Source organism: Tamandua tetradactyla, chromosome 14 (genome assembly GCF_023851605.1).
Source record: "Tamandua tetradactyla isolate mTamTet1 chromosome 14, mTamTet1.pri, whole genome shotgun sequence".
NCBI lineage: Eukaryota > Metazoa > Chordata > Mammalia > Pilosa > Myrmecophagidae > Tamandua > Tamandua tetradactyla.
In genome coordinates this window covers 5246022-5268452 of record NC_135340.1, presented here as the reverse complement: position 1 = coordinate 5268452, position 22431 = coordinate 5246022, and the positions used below count along the sequence as shown (strand labels likewise).

General features: G+C 40.4%; 1 protein-coding gene across 1 annotated transcript in view; it reads right to left on the bottom strand.

The window, feature by feature from the left end:
• Positions 1–22431, bottom strand: part of MDGA2 (MAM domain containing glycosylphosphatidylinositol anchor 2) — a 932919-nt gene that overhangs the window by 699086 nt on the left and 211402 nt on the right. The gene's annotated exons all lie outside the window — the stretch shown is intronic.

Here is a 22431-nt window from a genome sequence, read left to right as displayed (position 1 = left end):
TCACAGTGATATCGTAAAATCTGTAACCTTTGATTATATTTATATTTTAATAAATAGTTATAGTATTTATATGTGAATAATTATCTATTTTCACTAGGGATTCTTAGCGTCTCTCTCTCTCTCTCCATATATAAATATATATACAAATATATATATACACACACACACATATATATTTACATTATCTATATTCTGCATTGAAAAAAAGAGGAATCTATCCAATCACAATTTATTATACAGTCAAGGCTAACGAGTGTTGTCTATACATGCAGACAGTCCAAAATAAAAACAAAATAGTATATGAACAATAATCGTAGAAAGCTTGAAGAGTTCTTACTCGGGCATGATTCCAAATCCTTTACATGCGTGTGCTCATTCAACCTTCAAAGCAACCTTTTGAGCAGATACCATTTTGAGTTGATGAAAGTGAAATGGAGAATCAATTAACTTGTCCAAGGTCAAACAGACAGAATAGTGGCCCAAGGATTTCAATTTGGGCAATCTCACTCTTGAATTATACGTGTTGCCACTCTAAGGGAGGCTATCATTTAAATAAATAAGACTTTAAACCGCAATGAAAAACACCATTCCAAATGGTAAGTATATATTTACTTCATATAGGACCTTCTATGTTTAAATAGAAAAATCCTTCTTTTTTAAAAAAACAGAAAACACTTTTGAGTTGCTGTATTATGGGTAGGTTGGAGCAAGGTTTTTAATTGTGTTTAAATCAGATAATATAATACAATATATTTATAATACATAATACATTAAATAATACCAATTTTTTCTTCCCAATGGGATATTTTTAAAATTTTGCCCCTTTAGATATTTTAAACTTCACTCTTTAATCAAAAAGTTTCATTCCATGCAAACTAATTAATTGTACGTTTTTCAAGCTAATGAAAGGGACACTGATAATGGCAAAGACATCATATGAAGAAGGAAAACGATCTGATAGTAGAAAACTACTTGACTAAGGACGTAAGGCTGGTATGCTCTGTCACCACCATTTCTACATCTACTCAGTTGCTCAGGATAAAACAAACACCAAAAACCCAAAACCTAGGAATACCCTTTGATTCCTATCTTTGTCTAATGAGGCTTTACTTACAAATATTCTGAATCACCTGCAATTCTGAAATGTCGCCTAAACTTCTACATCATCCTGTTTCCAGCCTCTCACTCCGTAACGATCCTTTATAACTATAATTCATATCATGCCACTGTCTGTCTTCAAACTGCTTTCCAATATTCTTAGAAGCAAATCCGAACTGTTTGGCAGAGTCACCACCGCACTCTAGGTCAGCCCTCTGCCCACTTCTGACTCCAACTCCACTCTTCCCCAGATTCGCTTCAATCACTATACTCCAGACCCATGGTTTCTTTGTCCCTTATAAGGACCTCTGAACGTGCTTTTCCCTCTAGAATGCTCTTTTCCCGTAGACATCAGCTTCTCATTATCACCAATGCCTCCCTTTCAATCAGTATTCAGGCCTCACACTATCTAATACTGTGCTCTCCCTAGCCTCCACCCCTCGCTTCCCTACTTACCCAGCCATTCGGTCACACTATTTCCTTTTCTTCACAGGGCTCATCACTACAGAAAATTATTTCTGTTCCATCTTTCCTACTATACAGATTTTGTTTTCCTTGCTCATTGATTTATACTCAGTACCAAGAATGCTGCTTGGGACATAAAAGAGCTGAATAAAGACTCTTAACAGCGAATCAATAAATACACCATATTATGGGTAGAAAGCAGGCATTCAGCATTTTGCAAGGAAAAGAAAGTCTATATAAATTAGCTTATAAGGATTTGTGATAATTAATGAAAAGTCTTAACTTGGCTAAGTTATGAAGTCCAGTTGTTTGGTCAAGGAAACTCCTGCCTGGTTGCTACTGTGAGGGCATTTCATGGACAGATTTATTCCAAGTCAGATGATTGCATCTATGGCTGATTGCATCTACAATCAAAACAAAGGAGCTTGTCCTCAGCAGTGTGGGGAGCCTCCTTCTCCAATCATTTGGAGGTCTCAAAGCAAGAATTGAGAATTTCAGAAATCTAAAAGAAGAGTTTCCATCTCAATTTCAGCCAGCCAGTTTCTCCTGGGAAATTCAACTATACAAGTGCACCTTGATCTGTGTTTTCACCCTGCAGCCTGCCCTCCAGAATTCATGCTTGCCGATCCCCACAGCTGCATGGGACAATTCCTCTAACAAATCTCTTAATATTTACATATGTATGTATGTGCGTGTGTGTGTACATTCCATCAGTTCTGCGTCTATGGAGAACCCCAACCAACACAAGATTGTACCGAAAGTGAATCGTGAGCATTTCATGATTACACTGCAGAGATGCAGCTGATGACAAATGCCTCCTAGCAACGGTGAGAGCACCCCAAGGCAGAAGGCTATGAGGGGTGCCACGGAAAAGTCAGAACAACATGGTTACAATGAAGGAGATGTACAGAAGATTCCAAATTACTTCCTTACTCATATTTGCTAAAAACGAATATCCTTCGTGAGAAAGAATTATAACTCAATATCAAAACACCCTCCATACTATGTATGATATGTACACATTTTTTGTGGATATATAATACAACCATATATTTTATTGTTATATGCTTTCCTTAATTTTATTGTACAATAAAATTCCATTATGTTCTACAAAGCCTCTTTTATCTTGCATAAACAATTTGTCCATTTTACAAAAATGTGTGGACTAGGGAAACCTTAAGTGATTTTTTTTTTTTTTTTTTTTTTTTTGGCATGGGCAGGCTCTGGGAAGCAAACCCTGGTCTCCAGCTCAGCAGGTGAGACTTCTTGCCACAGAGCCACCACTGCACTGCCAACCGTAAGTGATTATTAGGGTCAACGTTTAGGATAGAGAGAGAAATACTAGGGAAAATCCCTATGTAGAGACAGCTGTCCTGGCAGGGTCATTTATTTGGGTTTGACTGATGATAATTAGGTATCAGAATACTAAGCATGTACAGGTTGTGAGTCTCAAACTCAGATCCTTGTAAAGGATATTCTTCTTAAGATAACATTTTTCATTTTGAAATAGCAGCACATTCAAACTGGTAGGAATCAAATACAAACTTGGTAATAAAAATAGCCTTTCTATTTTATGCAGTCTAACCTGAATTTCATTATTTTGTGGTGAGATTAAACAATTACTCATCATAAAATTTATTTAATACTCTAATGTAAGGAGAAAATACCTCATTTAAGTCCTGAAGCAATCCATAGCGACAATTTCAGTGAAACGCAAACTGTAGAATTAGCACATTAATCTTTTCAAATAGGAGAAACTGGATTTCCTCCACACAATAAAAGCAATATCATGGTTTTATTCTCCAGATTAATTGATTTTACTCATAAGTAATATATAAAACAAAGTAAGAAAAAATTGTTCTTTAAATTTTTCTTCACAGTTTTAAAGTTCGTTATGAAATCTGAAGTAACATAAAGAATAGAATGATATTTTTTCAATGCATTGCATCCCTGGGAAAGTTTCCCTGTGAACTAAATCATCAAATTAAAACAGCGTTTCAAAGAAAAATCTGGCAAGATCAATAAAGGTGCTTTAGTGAAATCAAGGAATACTTTATCTTAGGAATTGAGCACCAGTTTAATTCTTTCCTGGGTTGCAGCTAATCCATAGATCTAGACTAACTGCATGATAAATTTTAATCTTGGCATGTTCAAAGGATAGATCTCTTAATAATGAGAAGCACATCCCTCATGCAATCTGCACTGAATCAAATGTTTAGCAGAACCCTACGGAACTTCCACTAACTCACTGCTCATTGGCACTTTCTAAGAGAGGAAGAATTGTGACACAATTGAAACAAATTCACTACCTGAAGAAGTAGCTGACATCACATTAAGTCCAGGAAAAAGACAAATGGTTCTGCTTTCCTGACCTGTCTCTTGGCTCCCACCTCCCAGCCCAGTGAAAACCACTCCGTTGCAGTGAATTTTTGCTTCCACTGAGAATGTTGCAGAAAAGTTAGGGTTAGGATTGAATGAGGGGAGGTTTGTCTGTTCGTATTAATATTTAGGAAAATAATAACAGAATGGCACGCAGAGAACCTGGTCCGAACCTTCTTTTACCTTCTTACCTTGATCAAACCTGTCAGTGTGAAAGTACTTGAATAGTGCTGTGAGCAGAGGGTCTACAAGTCTTAAAATCTAAAACGTTTTCTTTAAACCCTTTTCTGTACTCCCATCAATTTCAGTTTTTTTTTCTTTCAGAAAATACATTCAAGCATTCAAAAATACTGAAAAAGTAAGGTATTTTACACCATTTTATTATATTGACAGTGATGGCAGTTCATGGGAAGTTAATAAAATGTAGAAGAGAGGAAAGAACTAAAAAACAAAAAACTGCCACAGGCATGACCCTTTGTTGGTTGCTAAAATTAGTCGTATTGTGTGTGTGTGTGTGTGTGTGTGTGTGTGTGTACGTGTGGACACAATTAAAAATAGGATAATGCATTGCTCAAAGTATCTCCTAAAAATTCTTAGGGAGGAGCCAGTAGGCTGCTGCCCCAAAAAACATCTACATCCTAATACTCCTCAGAACCTGTGAATATAATCTGTTACCTGGCACAGAAGGATGCAGATGAAATTGAAATTGTTCATCGGCTGACCTTAACACAGGGAGACTGCCGGGTGATCTGCTGGCCCAATGTAACCACAAGCGTCCTTAAAAGGCCCTCTGAGCAGAAGGGCAAGTCAGAGTGCCACCATGTGAGAAGGACTAGACCCACCGTGGTTGGTGCTGAGATGGCGGAAGGAATGAGGGGGGCTTGTAGAAGCTGAGAAGACCAGGAAACCCATTTTCCTCTCGAGTCTGCAGAAAGGAAGACAGTTCTGCTGGTACCTTGATTTTAGCCCAGGGACATCTGTGTCAGGCTTCCATCCTAGAGAACTCTTCACTAATAAAGTTGTATTGTCCTAAGGTACATCGGTGGCCATTTTTTTGCGTCAGTGATAGGAACTGGTAATTAAAAGAGGGAAAATAGAGAGGGTTCTGGCAAGCACCACCATAAGCAAGTATTCAAAGGTAGCATCCCCACTAACACCCAGCAGTATCATGGTGCCCAGACGGGACGGGATGGGGCACAGAGCTTCTTTTATGTGCAACCTGCTTCTACTCATGAGAAATGTCGGGCAAACCACAACTGAGAGACAGCTTAAAAAACAAAAAGCAAATTCTCTTTGAAAGTTTCAAGGCTGTTAAAGACATGGAAAGACTGAGGAATCAACCCAGACCAGAAGAGTCTAAGGAGATATGACAACTAAATTCAACGTGGGATTCTGGACTGGACCCTGGAACAGCAAAGAGTTGGTTTGGTGAGAAAAGTGACATAATCTGAGAAAAATTCTGTACTTTAATTTAGGATTGTAGCGAGGTTAACTTCTTAATTTTGATAAATGGTCTATGGTTACATAATATGCAAACATGAGGGGAAGCCGAGTGAAGCATACGAATGAGAATTCTCTATACTATTTTTGCATCTTTTCTGTAAGTCTGGCATTATGTCAAATAAAAAAGAAAAAATATATATGCACACACATGCGTGTCTGTGCATATTATACATACATATAAATACGTATATGTATACACATATACTTACAATAGTATATCAAAGTATTCCTCTAATGAAACCAATTTTACTACCTGTTCCTGGAACAATGTGGCCTGTAAGCCTTGTCTGTGTGTGTGTATGTGTGTGTGCGTGTCTGTGTGTGTGTGTGCGTGCCTGTGTGTGTGTGTGTGTCTGTGTGCATGTGTGTCTGTGTGCGTGTGTGTCTGTGTGCGTGTGTCTGTGTGCGTGTGTGTCTGTGTGCGTGTGTCTGTGTGCGTGTGTGTGTCTGTGTGCGTGTGGGTGCGTGTGTCTGTGTGCGTGTGTATGTGTGTGTCTGCGTGTGTGCGTGTGTGTGTCTGTGTGCGTTTGTGTCTGTGTGCATGTGTGTGTCTGTGTGTGTGTGTCTGTGTGTGTGTGTCTGTGTGTGTGTCTGTGTGCATGTGTGTCTGTGTGCGTGTGTCTGTGTGCATGCGTGTCTTGTGTGTGTGTGCGTGTCTGTGTGTGTGTCTGTGTGCGTGCCTGTGTGTGTGTCTGTGTGCGTGTCTGTGTGCATGCGTGTCTTGTGTGTGTGTGCGTGTCTCTGTGTGCGTGCCTGTGTGCGTGTCTGTGTGTGTGTGTCTCTGTGTGCGTGCCTGTGTGTGTGTCTGTGTGTGCGTGTCTGTGTGCGTGTCTGTGTGTGTGTCTGTGTGCGTGTCTCTGTGTGTGTGCGTGTCTGTGTGTGTGTCTGTGTGTGTGTCTGTGTGCGTGCCTGTGTGTGCGTGTCTGTGTGCATGTGTGTGTCTGTGTGTGTGTCTGTGTGCGTGTGTGCGTGTCTGTGTGTCTGTGCGCATGTGTGCGTGTCTGTGTGCGTGTCTGTGTGTGTGCGTGTCTGTGTGCATGTGTGTGTCTGTGTGCGTGTCTGTGTGTGTGTCTGTGTGCGTGTCTGTGTGCGTGTCTGTGTGTGTGTGCGCGTGTCTGTGTGCGTGTATGTGTGCATGTGTGTGTGTCTGTGTGCGTGTGTGTGCGTGTCTGTGTGTGTAGTCAGCCATCATGCTGACTAGTTCCCAATCATCTTCCCGCGAAAGTGTTCTCAGTATTTCACGGTGACAGAGACTCGCATTTTGCACCTTCAGGTGACTTCTTCTCCGTTTGTGTCAGAATGAACTTCGATAAAGGTGCATCATCCGGTTTCACTTTATTGTCTGGATGGATGAGTGTCCTATTACTTGGAATCACTTTTGCCAGGTAGTACTAATCGCTACCCGTGAATCTGAAGTTTGCGATGTGAACATCATGTCAATGTGGCCTCTCCCAGTAAGACAGTCACATTGAACCATAGTTTTCAAGGGCAAGGATTTTGCGAATTTACAGAAACACACAAGGGATAATAGAGACTTACCAGATATGCTAAATTTAAATCGCCTGACACTTTTAAATGAGAATTTCTGCTTGAAGAACTACCTTGAGAGCTGCTCCAATTCCCACCGTGCCTGGACTACTTTTTTGCAGGATTCCCCTATCTTCATTCTCATCAATCCTCACCTTTTGTCTCTTTAAACTCTAGTTGCCTCTCCTACAACATAGCAAAATCAGATGTATTTTTGTCAACTGTTTCCTTTGGAGGGACAAAAACAAGAGCTCTGTGCTTATCGGTTATTGTTTGTCATGGATTATAAGTAACTGAGAAATGGGAGTGCCGATGGAAGATGAGGTTTTAATTTATGATATTCTGAAATTATGTCTTTACAAATTGTAGAAAACAGGAGCATGAAGAGACCAGCTCCTAGTCATATAGATACATGTTCTTCCTGTGTTAAGTGTCTCTAGTTCCACATTGCATTTACTAGACACTACTGTGGAGTTCATGTAACTTCTAGAGCTTCACCATTTGTGGAAGAAATAATCAGTATCCAGACCATCATAATTATACATGCCCAGGGGTGATACAGCTCTGTGTACAAGAACCACTGACAATAAAGGCCTTGAACACATGAGAAGTTGACAGTTATTACAAAGAGCGACCAAGGGTCCTCCTGTGCCACCGCATTGGGTGAACTTTGGAAAACTGGATAATCACAACGAAGCCCAATTCTACTATCTCGTAAAAATTAAATGAGGACTAACTGGATTAAATGAGAAAATTCTGTGAAAGTTCTCAATCAGTGTGCATGTATATGTGTACTCATACAGAAATGCACACATGCACGCACACATATATGGAGACATATTTTAGGTACCTGTGGTAGTTAGAGCCACGTGTCAACTTGGTCAGGTGAAGGCACCTAGTTCTGTAGCTGTGGGCATGAGCCAATGGTACGTGAACCTCATCTGTCACTGATTGCATGTGCAGTCGGCTAGGAGGTGTGCCTGCTGCAATGAATGATGTTTGACTTAATTGGCTGGTGCTTAAATGAGAGAGCTCAACGTAACACAGCCCAAGCAGTTCGGCATACCTCATCTCAGCACTCACAGCTCAGCCCAGGCCTTTGGAGATGCAGAAAGGAATCACCCCAGGGAAAGTTGTTGGAACCCAGAGGCCTGGAGAGAAGACCAGCAGAGACCATCCTGTGCCTTCCCACATAAGAAATAACCTCAGTGGAAAGTTAGCTGCCTTTCCTCTGAAGAACTAACGAAATAAATCCCCTTTTATTAAAAGCCAATCCATCTTTGGTGTGTTGCATTCTGGCAGTTAGCAAACTAGAACAGTACCTTAAATAGGTATTATTTCTTTGGGCTTTAACATCTTAGAAAATAGTTTCTTAAATCCCCCCACCTGATTCTTGAAAAGCTACATAACTGAATCCTAATGTATGAAGAGTACTGAACTATGGTGCATCCTTGACTTTGTTCCCACCAATCACCACACTGAAGTTGAACAGCAACAGCTTTTTATGCAGAGAGCAGAGTTCAAATGAGGACTCTCCAATTAATAACTGGGGACAAGTTATTTAACAATTTTGAGCTTCACTTTCCCCACCTGTCTAAAGAGTTGCTCTGAGGATTAAATGAGGTGAACAATGAAATGCAAGGCATCTAACAGGGTATCTGTTACCAGACTCCATGGCACCAGCATTAAAAAGTGTTAGTTTTCTAGCCATGACTAATAGGTAGAGTTAACTCTCCCTTTTCATGCCTAGAAGAGGGAGAAAAGTGACTCACAGAAATTAATTACTTAGATATTGAAAGTATTTTTCTAATGTCTTTGTTTCCTTATTTTGCTTATCAATACCCTGCAGAAAAATGATTAACTTCAAATTTAGTTCAACAGTCTATTGGTGGGATAAAATTTATATGTGTCATTAGAAAGGAAAAGTAGAGAGAATACAATTCTATATATCCAAGCACTGGAAAAGAAACTGCCTAAGCATAAAAATATCCTCTGCATGTATAAAGAGACCACAACTGTCTATGTAATTATTGGTGGGAAAGAGACATAGTAATCACAGTCTTTAATGTGGGTGAAAATTATCTATCATTTATCACATACACACACGTATCTGAAAAGTAACATTTGCGTGGGGAATACCTACATGTTGTTATGATTCCTTTGGGCCCCAGCACTTCAAGACACAGAAGAAAAAAGACAATGCCCTAATTAAAACCAAGACTGCAGTATGCAATTGTACTTTATGGAGGCAATGCCGTCAGTTACTGTATTTAGCTTTAGAGGGAGTGTCACTCAGGGGGAAGAGTGGCTGCTGCCCCTTCCTAAAAATATCAGATGCCTTGCATTTTTGGCAAAGGCAAGATTTTCTTTGTACTTTGCCGGACATTCTTGAATGCATTACTTCTAAGCAAGTATTCTTGGCTACTGTGGATTTCTCCCAGATTTCCATCATTTCCTGAAGGGAGATTCGTGTGTATTTTCCCCTCGGTAGCCCCACATGTCAGTAAGGGTTCAGGCACTGCAGCGTGGACCAGCCCAGCAGGTCTGAGCAGTCTGGAAATGGGGAGTCCTGGGCATCAGCAGGCTTCACGCACAAAACCCTCCGCCCGTGGTTTAACCAACCATTCTGGCCTCCCCTCTGATCTCTGGACTGTGGTTTCTGCTGCCTTCGTAAGAATGTTTCATTTACATCTAAGACTTTCTGAGACTATCATAAATCGTCATTTGCATTCACAGTAACAACTCACAAACATTAAAAGTTTCTTGAAAACTACTTTTCCTGCCAAACCTCTTTGGTACAGAGGAACACACGATGGAGCGGGCGTGTCTCCCATTACATTTTACTGCAAAGGCTTCCCTGGACTTGGCATTTTAAACTCAGCCCACTCAAATTCATTCCTTATAAATTCACCAAATTGAGACCTTTTGAACAGTGGCCAAAGCATTCAGTATCTTGCTAGAAAGTCTAGTGTTCCCATCAAACTTGTCTATAATTTTGACTTTTTCCTAGGGCTCTTTCCCTTCTATCTATCAATCTCTCTAAAAGTGCTCACTGCAAGACAGAGAGCAGATCCGCTTTGCAAAGGCTTCCTCAAGCTTAACCCCTGCACCCAAATTCCAAGACCCCCTAGCTTCTGCTTCCCTACAAACTGAGCCACGGCTCAGCATAGTTGTCCATAAATAAGTCCCTGATAGTCCTAGAATTGTCTGGTCTTTACTTGACAGCTTATCCTTCTCATAGAGATAAAAGGAAATTCATTAAGAAAGTCAGGTATAGTCTTGGGTGAATGATTAAGTCGTCCCAGTGGAACAGGAGTTAGGACTACGTTCAACATTGACTTACATTCACTCCATGCTTGTGCTTCAAGGCCACCTGTCCCAGGTTTCCAGGGCAACCACAGAAAGCAGGCTGTAGACTTTTCCCAAGGAAAGTATGGCTAAGGATCCCAGTTCTGGATCCAAGCTCCCTTCGTGGGCACCCTGCTGCGAGGAGAGTGGGGTCTTCTCCAGGTTTCTTCTGATCATCTGCGTGCTCACAGCCAGCTCTGGGCACACAATCCCATCGTGATATTTCCCGCTGAAATGTCGCTGTTGGCTGCTCTGTCTGCTTCTACCAAGGATGGAAACATGCTGAAAGTGTGGGCACAGTACTTAATCATTTTTCTATCGTTAACGCCTAGAAATGTGCCTCTGTTGCTGATTCTCTAAAATCACATCTATGGGAATAATCTTAAATGAACTTCTGTCTATTCCAAAGCAGATAAACTGGAATGTGACAGAGTTGAATAACGACTAACTATAGGGGCTATCGGCCTTGGAATCTTGAAGCAAGATATGTAATCTCTTTGTGCCTCAAATATCTTAACTGGAAAGCAGGGATGATAAGAGCCCCTGCTACACAGGATTGAGAAGTTTAAATGTGATCATGCATTTAAGCTTAGTCGGCTAAGGTGTGGCCTTAAGCTTCTTGAGGTGTGGCACATCTCAGTAAATATTAGCTATTATTTGTGTTCTATTTCACATCCTTAAAATTTTCCAACTGTTCAAATCATATGACATAAATTATATGTTGTCATTCCAGCAAGATGGCAAGTCGCTGGAAGACCAAATCTATGCCTCCATTTCTTCAGTGGCTATGGTATTCCTTCACACCCTGTACTTAAATCCAGCACAGTTGTCTTGTAATATGAGTTTGCCAAGTTTCAAGAAGAATATGGTATGGAGTGGAAACAATACATGACAGGAAGTTACTGTGTGAAACAAATGAGTCTTCGAATGTGATTAGGGAACTGGGGGCCACGCTCCTGATTTAACAACATGATCAGAATTCCTTCTGCAGCTGATCTTTCAAATTAAACAAACAAGCACAGCTGGAAAAACACATGCAAATTTTGGTATTTCAGTAAAGCGATATGCCATCATATCCACAGTAGGGGTAATTTTCTGAAGAAGCCTCATTAATGAGCTTTACCCTGGGTTTATTCTAAGCAGCCCTGCCATGCTCTAATAAAGGCAGCATTTTTCTGAGTACTACATAAGGTCATGTTTTATGTGCACTCTTTTTCCCTATAACATACTAGTCTTTTTTGCCAAGAAACTTGTCCCAACACAGGTAGTTTAACAAATACATACAAAGCCATGTACTTGTGAGCATCTCTTCCTGAAGTACCTCTAGATTGAACTGTCACATCCACTCTAAATTAGGATATGCTCAGAAACACTAATTTCTGAACTAGATGGATTGGATACAACCTGCCCATTTGTAAATTGCACCCTGCCATTATTTGTCTGTGCATTGATTTAACCCCCTACTAAATTTGTAAACATGAAACCTAAAAATAGAATATTCTGAGGGGAAATGCATTTAAGCTCATCTTCAATACACAGAAGAAAGGAAGATCTTGCAATGACGAAACATGAGGATAACCAGCAGCAGAGAGTCACTGTCTCTTTCCAGAAACAAGGGGTGGATCATTTCCTCTTATTCTACATCAAGCCACAGAGCCACTTTACAACTGGGAAAGAAATATCACTGGGCATGACCTGGTAGGGGCTGCTGTGTGTTCTGACCTTGCAATCTAGCACACTGCATTTTGATAAGGAATTTCAAATCTTCCTGATCAGGCTCTAATGGCTCCCACGCCTCAGATATGTAACCCAGTATGGCTACTTTGTTCCCTCTAACTTCAAAATGCCATTTCCAAGAGACAGGAGCCAAAAATATGCTGCAGCTCTAGCCCTGCAGCTGCGAATCCCAGCCTGGAAGGAGGAAATGTTAGCATTGCAGAAAGCAAAGGAAGAACCAGACCAACTGGGACTGCTAGTGCCTGATTCATTAGCATGGGCCAGAATTTATTTTCCAGCGTAGAAAGAAGCTGGCACAAACACTTGGCAATGTGCTCCAAGCCCTATCAGGGAAAGGAATTGATCATTTGGATAAGAAAAAAGTCTCTCGCTGCCTCACTGTGTCTCTTATGTGTGGTGCTACTGTACTGCTTTAGGAACAAGCATAGTGTGTCTATTTTTAGGGCAAATGTGCCTACTCTATCTTTGCCAACTAAATCTTTCTACATGACTAATTTGCAAGTTGAATTATCTTGGTAAATAGGCTGACTCACTAGCAAATAATCTGCAGAATTTAACTATGCATTAGGCTTCAGTGGTGAATTAGGTCCTTTTGTCTTGTTCAGGATGCTGAAATGAACTGCAGTAAGGGCTCTGGTTAATAAAAAAGGAAGGAAAGCTATTCTAAAGCCAAGAAGAGTCTTTCTTTAGAAGAATTTGTAATGAGGGAGATAGATGTAGCAGGTTATACTGAGAGACGTGACCTTACCTTAAGTCAAATAAGCAAGAAACCCCATGGTTCAGATCAGTATGTTTACAGATTTAAGTGTATATATATATATATATATATATATATGATGCGGAATATACATACATCTCCTATAAATGCTTATAAGTTTACGTATACTTACATAATTATTTACCACAATACAACCATAGCAGTCAGTACGTGGCACCTGGTAGTTTTCCAAGGAACACTTGTTCAATGGGTGAACTGAAATGCTAGGTTAGCATTCCTGCATTGTCAGATGTCCTTCCCTCTTCTGTCTACCCATCCCCTCTAAGCCTGTGGCGAGTCAGCAGTGGAAGACACATCTGTACTTAAAGATGTAGAAAAATATGTTCTTACTTTTCTGCTTTCATGTGGCTTAAAAAGAACACCAAATAATTTGTACCTATTGGGATAATTGGCTGACTTTTTAGAAAATATCTATCTTGTCCAAATATTATTTTTAAGCATAGCAGGGATTAAGCTTTTATATACTTGCGTTCCTAAGAGTAGGCCAGGATGATTTCATACCCCTGGTCTTTGCAGATGGAGAGTGCAGGAAGTATTTTATCAGTGCCACTGTCCAGATTTCCCCGCGCATGGCAATAATACAAAGCAGACTGTCTTTCAGTCCACTTAATGTTTGCTTATAAATTCTATGTAGAGGAGGTGCCTCCTTATTGCCTGCATCTGCAGGGCACAGTTCCATCACCTGTCCTGCGTGGGCCAGGATTCCCCAGAGGAGCCTGTGGCAGGAGTGCGGGCAGGGTGTAACAGTCAGTGTCAATGTCTCATCGGTACCCTTTCTGATCCCTTTGTCTTGTAGACATTGGCTCCTGTGAGTTCTCACCCCCAGCAGCAAGCACCTGCAGCTCTCTGCAGGATGTCAAGCTGCTGGAGTCTGCCTTGCCTGCTGTTTTAGTTTCCCAGATGCCAACACAAATTCCGTTGGCTTAAACAAGGGAATTTATTAGCTCATGGTGTTGAAGCTGGGAAAAGTCCAAAATCAAAATACCCTCCAGGCTGTGCTTTCCTCCCAGCAGCCTGCAGTGTTACACTGTTGGCTGCCAGTGCACTCTGGTCCTTGACTTTCCTTCACTGGAAATGCACACGATGGCCTCTCCTGGCTTGTCCCTCCTCTTTCAGATTCATTTTTGGGCCACTCCCTCCGACTTTCGGCCTCTCTCTGACCCTCCCTAGAAGGCCTTCAGAGATAGGATTAAAACCCACCCTGATTCAGCCACATCTCCACTGAAGAAACCTCACCAAATGGCCCTATTTCCAAGGATTTAAATCCACAGGAATGGGTTAAATTTAAGAACATGTTTTCTTCTGGGGTACAAAGCTTCAAACTACCACAGCCTTCCCACTGCACTCCAAAAAGACAGGTGCTTCCACACGCGAGATGCATTCATTCCCTCACAATACCCCAAAGGCTTAAGCCATTTCAGAGCCCGATACATACAGAAACTCATCAAAATTGGTTATGGGTGTGGTCTGTTCTGGGCAAAACTCCCCTCTGTTTATGCCTGTGAAACCAAAAAACAAGTTATCTGTTTCCGATATACAACAGATGGACAGGTATAGAGTAGGCATTTCCATGGGAGAAAAGAGAAACTGGAAGGAAAGAAGGAGCCATGGATTCCAAACACCTCCAAAACTCAGAAGGGCAAGCTCCATTTTATCTCAAGGTCTGCGGGTCCTGAGTTTGTTCACCAGGCCAGAAGGAGCAGCAGTCCCACCCCCTCCAAGCAGTCATGCAGTGGCCATGCTCTCCCTGGACACGGGGTGAAGGCTCCCCCTCTCCACACATCCAGACACAGGCCAGGCTCTCCATGAACACAGGACGCAGGGCCCACCCTTTCTGAGCACTGGGGTTGTGGTCAGGCTCTGTGAATGCTGGGGCAGAGGCCCCCATCTCTGAACACGGAGGTGGCAGCACTCTCCACATGGGTCAGCGCATACTCTTGGCCTTTTGACAACTGCTCAGTCCAGACTTCAGCTCCCATAAGGTCATTCTTCCTTCAGTTCATCCCTTCTCTGTCCCTTTCAATCCAGCCTTACAGTGGTTCTACTCATGCAAATTTCCCAAAAACCTTGTTGGCTTTGTGTGCCATTCACAGGGGTCCAAACCATCAGACAACAGAATCTTCCACAGCAATTTCCTATATAGCTGCATTTCCAATCTGCTCCCACTGATACGGTTGGCTGGATACATGCTCAGTTAACCCCCTGCACGGAGCCCTATATCTAGGGACTCACTTTCTAAAAGCTCAGGGAACTTCCTAAAAGAGCCACTTCTGGCCCAGTTCTTAGGACACACTACGTGAATAAGCTCAGAATTTTCTAAACAATCAATTTCTGCCTTCTTTGTGCATAATAGTTCATCACACCTTATCCCTACCCTCTCTTATAAGCTGTAAGGAGAAACCCTAGCTTGGAAATCTCCTCAGCTAAGTTCCAAATCCTACACTTGCCAGTTCCACTTTCAACCCAACATCAGAATATAATTTTGCCATATTCTCCGCCACTTTAAAACAAAGATCACCTTTCCTCCAGTTTCCAGTAACACATTCATCGTGTCTAAGACCTCATCGGAAGTACTTCTTGTTTCCATAATTGCACCAACAGTCTCTTCAATGCAATCTAGGGCTTGTCCATCAAGCATCTCGCAATTCTTCCAGCCTCTGACCATTACCCAATTCCACAGCCATTTCTGTATTTTTTGGTATCTGCAATAGCAGCACCCAATTCCTGGTACCAAAATCTGGTTTAGTTTCTTAGCTGCCAAAACCAATTGCATGCAGTGGGTTGGTGTAAACAATGGGAATTTATCGGATCATGATTTTGAGGCTGGGAAAAGTCCATAATCAAGGTGTCAGCAAGGTTATGCTTTCTCCCAGAAGATTACGGCATTTGGGGGCTGGTGGCCAGTTATCTTTGGTCCTTGATTTTCTGTCACATGGAAAAGCACATGGTGACATCTCGTGGCTTCTCAGTTTTCTTCCAGATTCCACTGATGGCAGCTGCTCCCTTTCTCTCTCTCCTCTGTATGTGTATGAGATCTTCCCTATAAGGCCTTCAGTAATAGGATTAAGACCTCTAATTTAGCCACGCCACAGCTTAAATGAAGTAACAGATTTCTTACCATAAGAATAGATTAAGTTAAGCAACATGCTTTTCTGAGGTACCCAGCTCCAAGCCACCACACCTGCACACTGGAGGAGATGCACCCTTGGGGGCAGCGCTTAGCAAAGGGCTGATATATGAGGACGAATAGATATCTGCCCCAATTGGCTGAGGTTGAGGTTTGATATTCACTATCTCAGAGTCCTTGCACAGGATTGAGTCCAAGGTACCTTCCATGTTTAATATCACCCCCTCGCTTGGCATATTCCTCTTCTCTGTGCCATTTCCCCACTCCTGAGAATACTTTCAAATAAAACATTTTCTCAGGAAACCTTGCCTTAGAGTCTGCTTCTGGGGAAGGGTTGGTATAACCTAAGATGCAGGAAGTTGTTAAACCTAGAACTGGCCAAGTTCAAATTCACAGGACGATTTTTTCCCCTCCCTTCCAGAGGAGAATGACAGTAGATGGTTGCAGTTGGTACTTTGGTAGCTCAAAGTTCATAAAAGAAAAGCTAATATAAAACTCACGGCTTTACTCAGCATGATTCTTTGCTTTCTATAGGCTGGCGGAGATTGCCTGGGTAGAGGAGTGTCAAAATAATCAAAAGCAAAAAGACCCTTCTCTTACTTTAAAGCTGTCCTTTGCCCCTATAGGTATGCTTAGATGAGGGAAAAATGTGATTGCTTTTTCTTGGAATCCAAGATGTCATTATATAGAAAATGTTCACTTTTCCTATTTCTGGACCTTGTCCCTTCCACGGGTAGAAGTAAATTCAAGGACACAGATAATAATTGAAATACATCAGGCTCTGATTTTATTCGGGGACTGCACATTTGCATTCTAACAAACATCCCCTATCCTTAGCTGTCTTACAAAAAAAGTGGGAATGACATTTCTTCACAGTGACTATAAAGCAAGAAAGAAAATAAGTGCCCCCAAAAGAGTTATCAATAAAAGTTTATGGGAGTCAAAGGGTCGGATGGATGAATTTTGAACTGGGCAGTCAGGCAAAGCAGCAAGGTCAAAATGGCTTTTGATGAGATCCTTTAACATGAAAGGCTTGGCAAGCAGAGTCAAAGAGTCTTGCACACCAAGGACAACCTAACATCATAGATATGCAGAGACCAGTGTAGTAGGTGGGGGGAGGTACGAGGGGAGAGTAGAGACAGAAAGGGCACAGAGCTGTAGGGAGCATTTCTTTAAAATGCTTCAGAAACCCTGGAGCAGATGCAGGCAGAGTAGCAAGCTTTCAGGAATGCAATGAAGAAACCACTGGCTGAATCTCATCATAGATGAAATTTCCCTCACCTGGGATCCTTAAAAATGCAATTCTGCAAAGAAGTGATCTTCTAGCATGGCTGCCATTTTTATCTTAGAGTGAATGACTTCAGAAATAATTTGCAAGCTTTTTGGTTGTAAAAGTAACATATATACAGAGCAAAGAAAGAAAAAAGCAATAATTCTCAAAGCACCCTTCAACAAGTAGTTACAGGACAGATCCCAAAGTCTGCCATGGGCTACCATTCCACTGTCTCAGATTTTTCCTTCTAAAAGCCCCAAAAGATTGGAGGCTCAAAGGAATATTAATATAGCGATTCAGCAGTCATACTCATTTGTTAAATCCTGTTTTCTCTGTTATACCTCCTATTTCTCCTTTGATCCTGCCCCCAAACTGTGGGGATCTTTGGGTAGTGTCCCTTCTGACTTTTTCACATTGAGAAAGGGTGTAGGCACTAAAGGATAGGGGATGTAATTACTTGATAATCCTGGAGAGGCTGGTCCCTCTGGGTTTCAGGATTTATCTGACCAAGGAACCCTCAAAGCTGGCTTTGATACAGAGAAAGAAGTAAGATGGTTAAGTTACTATTTTTTAAGGCCTTATTAAACAGTAAAGAAACATGTAAGAAGAGGGTAAGGAGGGCTATAAAAAACTGCCTCCTTCAAAACTTGGAACGTTTCATCCATGCATTTACAACACTACCAATCTGTAACCTAACAACAACATAAAACCTACAAATGGAACATTCTTTCTTACAATGAAGAGGAATGGTAAAATTTGTGATTTATATTACATTTTTTTCAGGCTGAAAACTCAATATAATAATACTGAATCTAATTATCAATGATAAATTATTGTTATTTTAAACAACTGAAATTTGATGATAAATTATGACTAGAAAAAAAATATACAACAGTTTAGTGGGAAATCCAGACAGGAGAAAGGTCAAGTGGTATGGTCTCAAACCTGTAAAATTATTTAATAATGTAGATTTTTGTAAATGTCAAATATGTCACTGAAGCCAGACATGTTTTAAACATATTGAAGGACTTGTCAGAAATAAATAGATAATCTAACTTTTTCTACCAAATTAAGTCTATAAATAAATATTTTGTTAACAAAATATTTAGTAAGTATCTACAAAATAAGTACTAGGGCTACACCGGTGAACCAGTGGAATTTAATCTTGAGAAAACCCAGTTAACGTTGGGTATAAACAATATATGGTATCTAGCAGAGCAGGAAAACAAATAAGTGGAATACATGCTATACCAATGCACACACGTTTAATGTCAGTGTGTAAAACAGTGTTAACAGAATTACAAACCAGCGTCCAACACGTAAATGAAACTGGTGAATTAGACCCTTTGCCAACAGAACAAAACTGTGACTAAGAAAACTGCAGCCACAATACATCCTATGACAGAATCACAGTGACAAATGTATGCGTTCTTTGCAACAGAACAAATATTTTCCTATTCTATTTCAGAAAGTAGATAATACAATAAAATGTTGATTCAAGGTTCTGCTTAGAAGAAAATTTAGTATGTGCAGAAAAGATAAACTGTCCTGAGGTGTAGAAATGTTTGAGAATCAAACGAATACAAGTTATCCTGTGACTTGGCATAGGTTGGCATCAATTTGTAGCAATAATATTGATAATAAATAGAAAATAGATTTCCCATTTTTAGTATGCAACAGGCATTCTGCTAAGCGACTCATAAACATTTATTCATTTATTCCCTTAATCATTGTACATATGTTTATTGAGTATATACTACATGTGAGATACTCTCCCACATGCCGCAAAGATAATGATGAAAGAATAGCAAAAATCCCTGTCCTTTTACTTCTTAGTGATGGAGAGACAGACGATAAATTCATAAATGAGGAAGAATCTAAAATGATTCCAGTGAAAAGTGCAGTAAAAGTAAAACAATGCAGAATACAAGGCTATGAATCAATTGTTAGATAAGCTGGTCTCTCTGATGATTTGGCATATTGAAAAACATGTAGTTTCCCCACTTATACATGAGACCACACACTCTCCTCTTCAGAATCACCCTAGCGTGGTCCCGGGATTAAGTTAAATTAAAAAGTCCGAACCAGGGCATGTGGATGTACACAAGAAAAGAACGAAAGAAAAGTGAAGGGGTTAGAGGGTCGTCGATCTCCAGAGTCAAATCTGGATGTTAATATCCATCATTACTACTTAAAATGGCATTGACATTAAAATATAGCTAGAGAGAACACAAACATTCACATTTGATTTGGCAATTAATAAACACACAAAATAATAAGAAAGGCAAAAAAATAAGCTTCAGGTTTTCTAAATATACATAATGATGCGGAGCAGAAGCAAAACCAACTAAATGACAGTGACCAAATTCTTTATTCTTTGTGAAAATATTCCAAGAGCTCAGACAGAATGTTCCTTTAAATGTGTTCCTTTAAATCAGAACAAGTAAGTTCTTAATTAGTACGTACATTGGAAGGTCTTCTGAGAATAACCATACTCCATTTTTTTTACTCCTACTTAAATATAAGTTTCTTAACATTTGGTTAGCAAATGTTCGGATCCACTCCCTCCTCCCCCCTCCCCCACACCAATGTACTTTAAAGCAGTTTGGGGATCTCTTTTTTTTCTCTCTTTACTTTCTCAGACCAAATTCCTTTGAAATACACTTAATTTCCTACAAGCTATGAAAGTTAAAGAAAAGTTAAATCTCACAGATCAGACTTAAACAAGTACCATCTATTTCCAGCCTACAATAAGTTGCAGGGAAGGGGAGCTGCTGGTTTTCAGAAATTGGGAAATAACTTCCCAGCAGTGCTTTACCCACACTGGTGTGTGTTAGCACTATTGAAGTGATTGAAAAGAATCACCAGCGTAAATGTAAGGGCCCAAAATACACCACTATCAAATAATGATGTTTGCTTTTCATCACCTATCATTTTGGATTATTTTTATCAGCAAACACTTATTAAAATATTTTTAAGAACAGATTGCAATATGATGCAGTAGAACATTCAGGGAAGTTACATATAGCCTCCATGACAATGAAAGAAATATATCAGTGAATAGGAATAAGGATTGCTATTTTGAAGCTAAAGGGAAACTCCATTGTGCAAAATTATAGCATGGCTTTTTCAAGTGATTGCTACTGGAATTCATCATAAAGATTAATGGAACAGAAAAACAAAGGACTTGCTTTCCAAAAAAACCTGAAGGATTTACATTCAAAATTCACACTTAGTTGGGGGCACTGTCAAATGATTATTTGTGTAGAGAAGATGTTCTCAACAGGTCTGACACCCTAATTCTTCTGAGAAAGAGTAGGTGACTATGACTCAGCAATGACAGCCACCCCTAAGGAAGAAACTCGGGAGATTCATCCCAACCTCTCTCTATAAAGCCATCCAAATCCTTCCGCAATAATCAATGGAATAAGGTGCCCTCTTTTTGGATTCTAAAAATCTGCTAAACTCCATTCATTCTGACATAAGCGGAGCTGGAGCTCTTACTCTCCTATTCAGTGAAGAAAATCTTTGATATGGACCAAAGCTATCAAGGAATCTTTAAGAACACCCAAAATGAGTCATTTTGATGAGGAGAGAAACTCTGGAGTGTAGTGGGAGCAAAAAAAGTTCACATAAAGAGATCTGAATGACGGCTTTAGAAACTGTTGGGGAGGACGCGGGTGACACAGGAAAGCCCATCCATCGTTGGTGGCAATGTAAAATGGCGCAGCTGCTGTAGAAGGGGGTTTGGCGGTTCCTCGGAGCTACCATATGACCAGGCAATGCACTATGTGGTATCTAACAAAAGAGCTGAAAGCAGGGACTCGAACAGATATTTGCACACTCGTGTGCATAGGAGCATTATAAACAGTTTCTAAAAGATGGAAGCCACCCAAATGCCCATCCACTGAGTGGATAAATCCTTACATACAATGCATTGTTTTTCTTCTACAAAGGGAATGAAGTCCTGATCCATGTGACAGTGTGGAAGAACCTTAAAAAGTCATGTTATTGAAATAAGCCAGACACAAGAGAATAAATATTGTGTGGTCTCCCTGATTTGAAATAGTTAGAATAAGCACACTCATAAATGAGAATGTAGAGTATGGGCTACCAGGGGACTGGTGGGTATAGAGAACAGGAAGTCAAGGCTTAAAATATTCAGGCTTTTAGTTAGATTGATGGAAATGTTTTTGTAACTTCTGTACAAGATTTCTGTATTCTAAATTCGTGGTGATGGGAACACAACATTGTGAACACAATAAACAGCATTGAACTATATACCTGAATGTGATTAAAAGGGGAAATGTTAGATTGCATATACAGTAACAGAATACATTTTTTAAAGAAATAATTGAGTCACTTTTACAGGAATAGTAAACAATAAGAAAGCAAACCCAAAACTCCATTAAAATATAGGCTCCTGCCATCTTAGTGCTTGCACATGGGTAAAACAGTGGAAACTTAGCTATAACGAAATAAAACCTGAATTGAAGAACCCTGAAAAAAAACTTTTCTAATAGTCTTCTTCGAGGGTGAATTCACTGTGAGCCATGCTAAGTCTGCTTTCATGTGAAGCGCTCAAGCATAGCGAGAGATTCTCTGTACCCCCTTCACCCCACAGTGCGTGATGCTCACGTGTGCAGTACATCCACGAGCTTACCCAGATTGTGAAGGACTCAATGTATAGATTAGACAGTCTGTAAATTATGTAGAATTTCTACCATATTATATTTGGATAAATCTAGGAAGAATGCATAGATTAATGCAAAGGAATATGAGTGAAGGAAGCCATGATTCGACCTACCTATTTTATCACAAAAATAAATCATATGAAAACTTCAGCACTGTACTATTTTTACTGGCAATATTAATTTCAACTTACCTCTTAACTGGTGGAGACCCACCAATATGCGCCGACATATTCAGAACTACCAGGTTAGGTGACTATTTTACTGAATTGTAGAGAAAAGGCTCAGTCATCAGGAGATGACCTTTAAGATCCCTTCCAAAGCATAGATTCTAAAACACTGCAACAGAAGTGAGCACTGATTTGCCAAAGAGTTGTGCTCTCCTCCCAGAGAATACAACTGTTGCTATGAAGCATTAGCCAAGCTAAGGCTGTATTTTCCAGTTCCACTGCAGCTAGACGGGGCTATATAATTCTCTCGAAGGAACGTTATCAGAAGTGGTAAT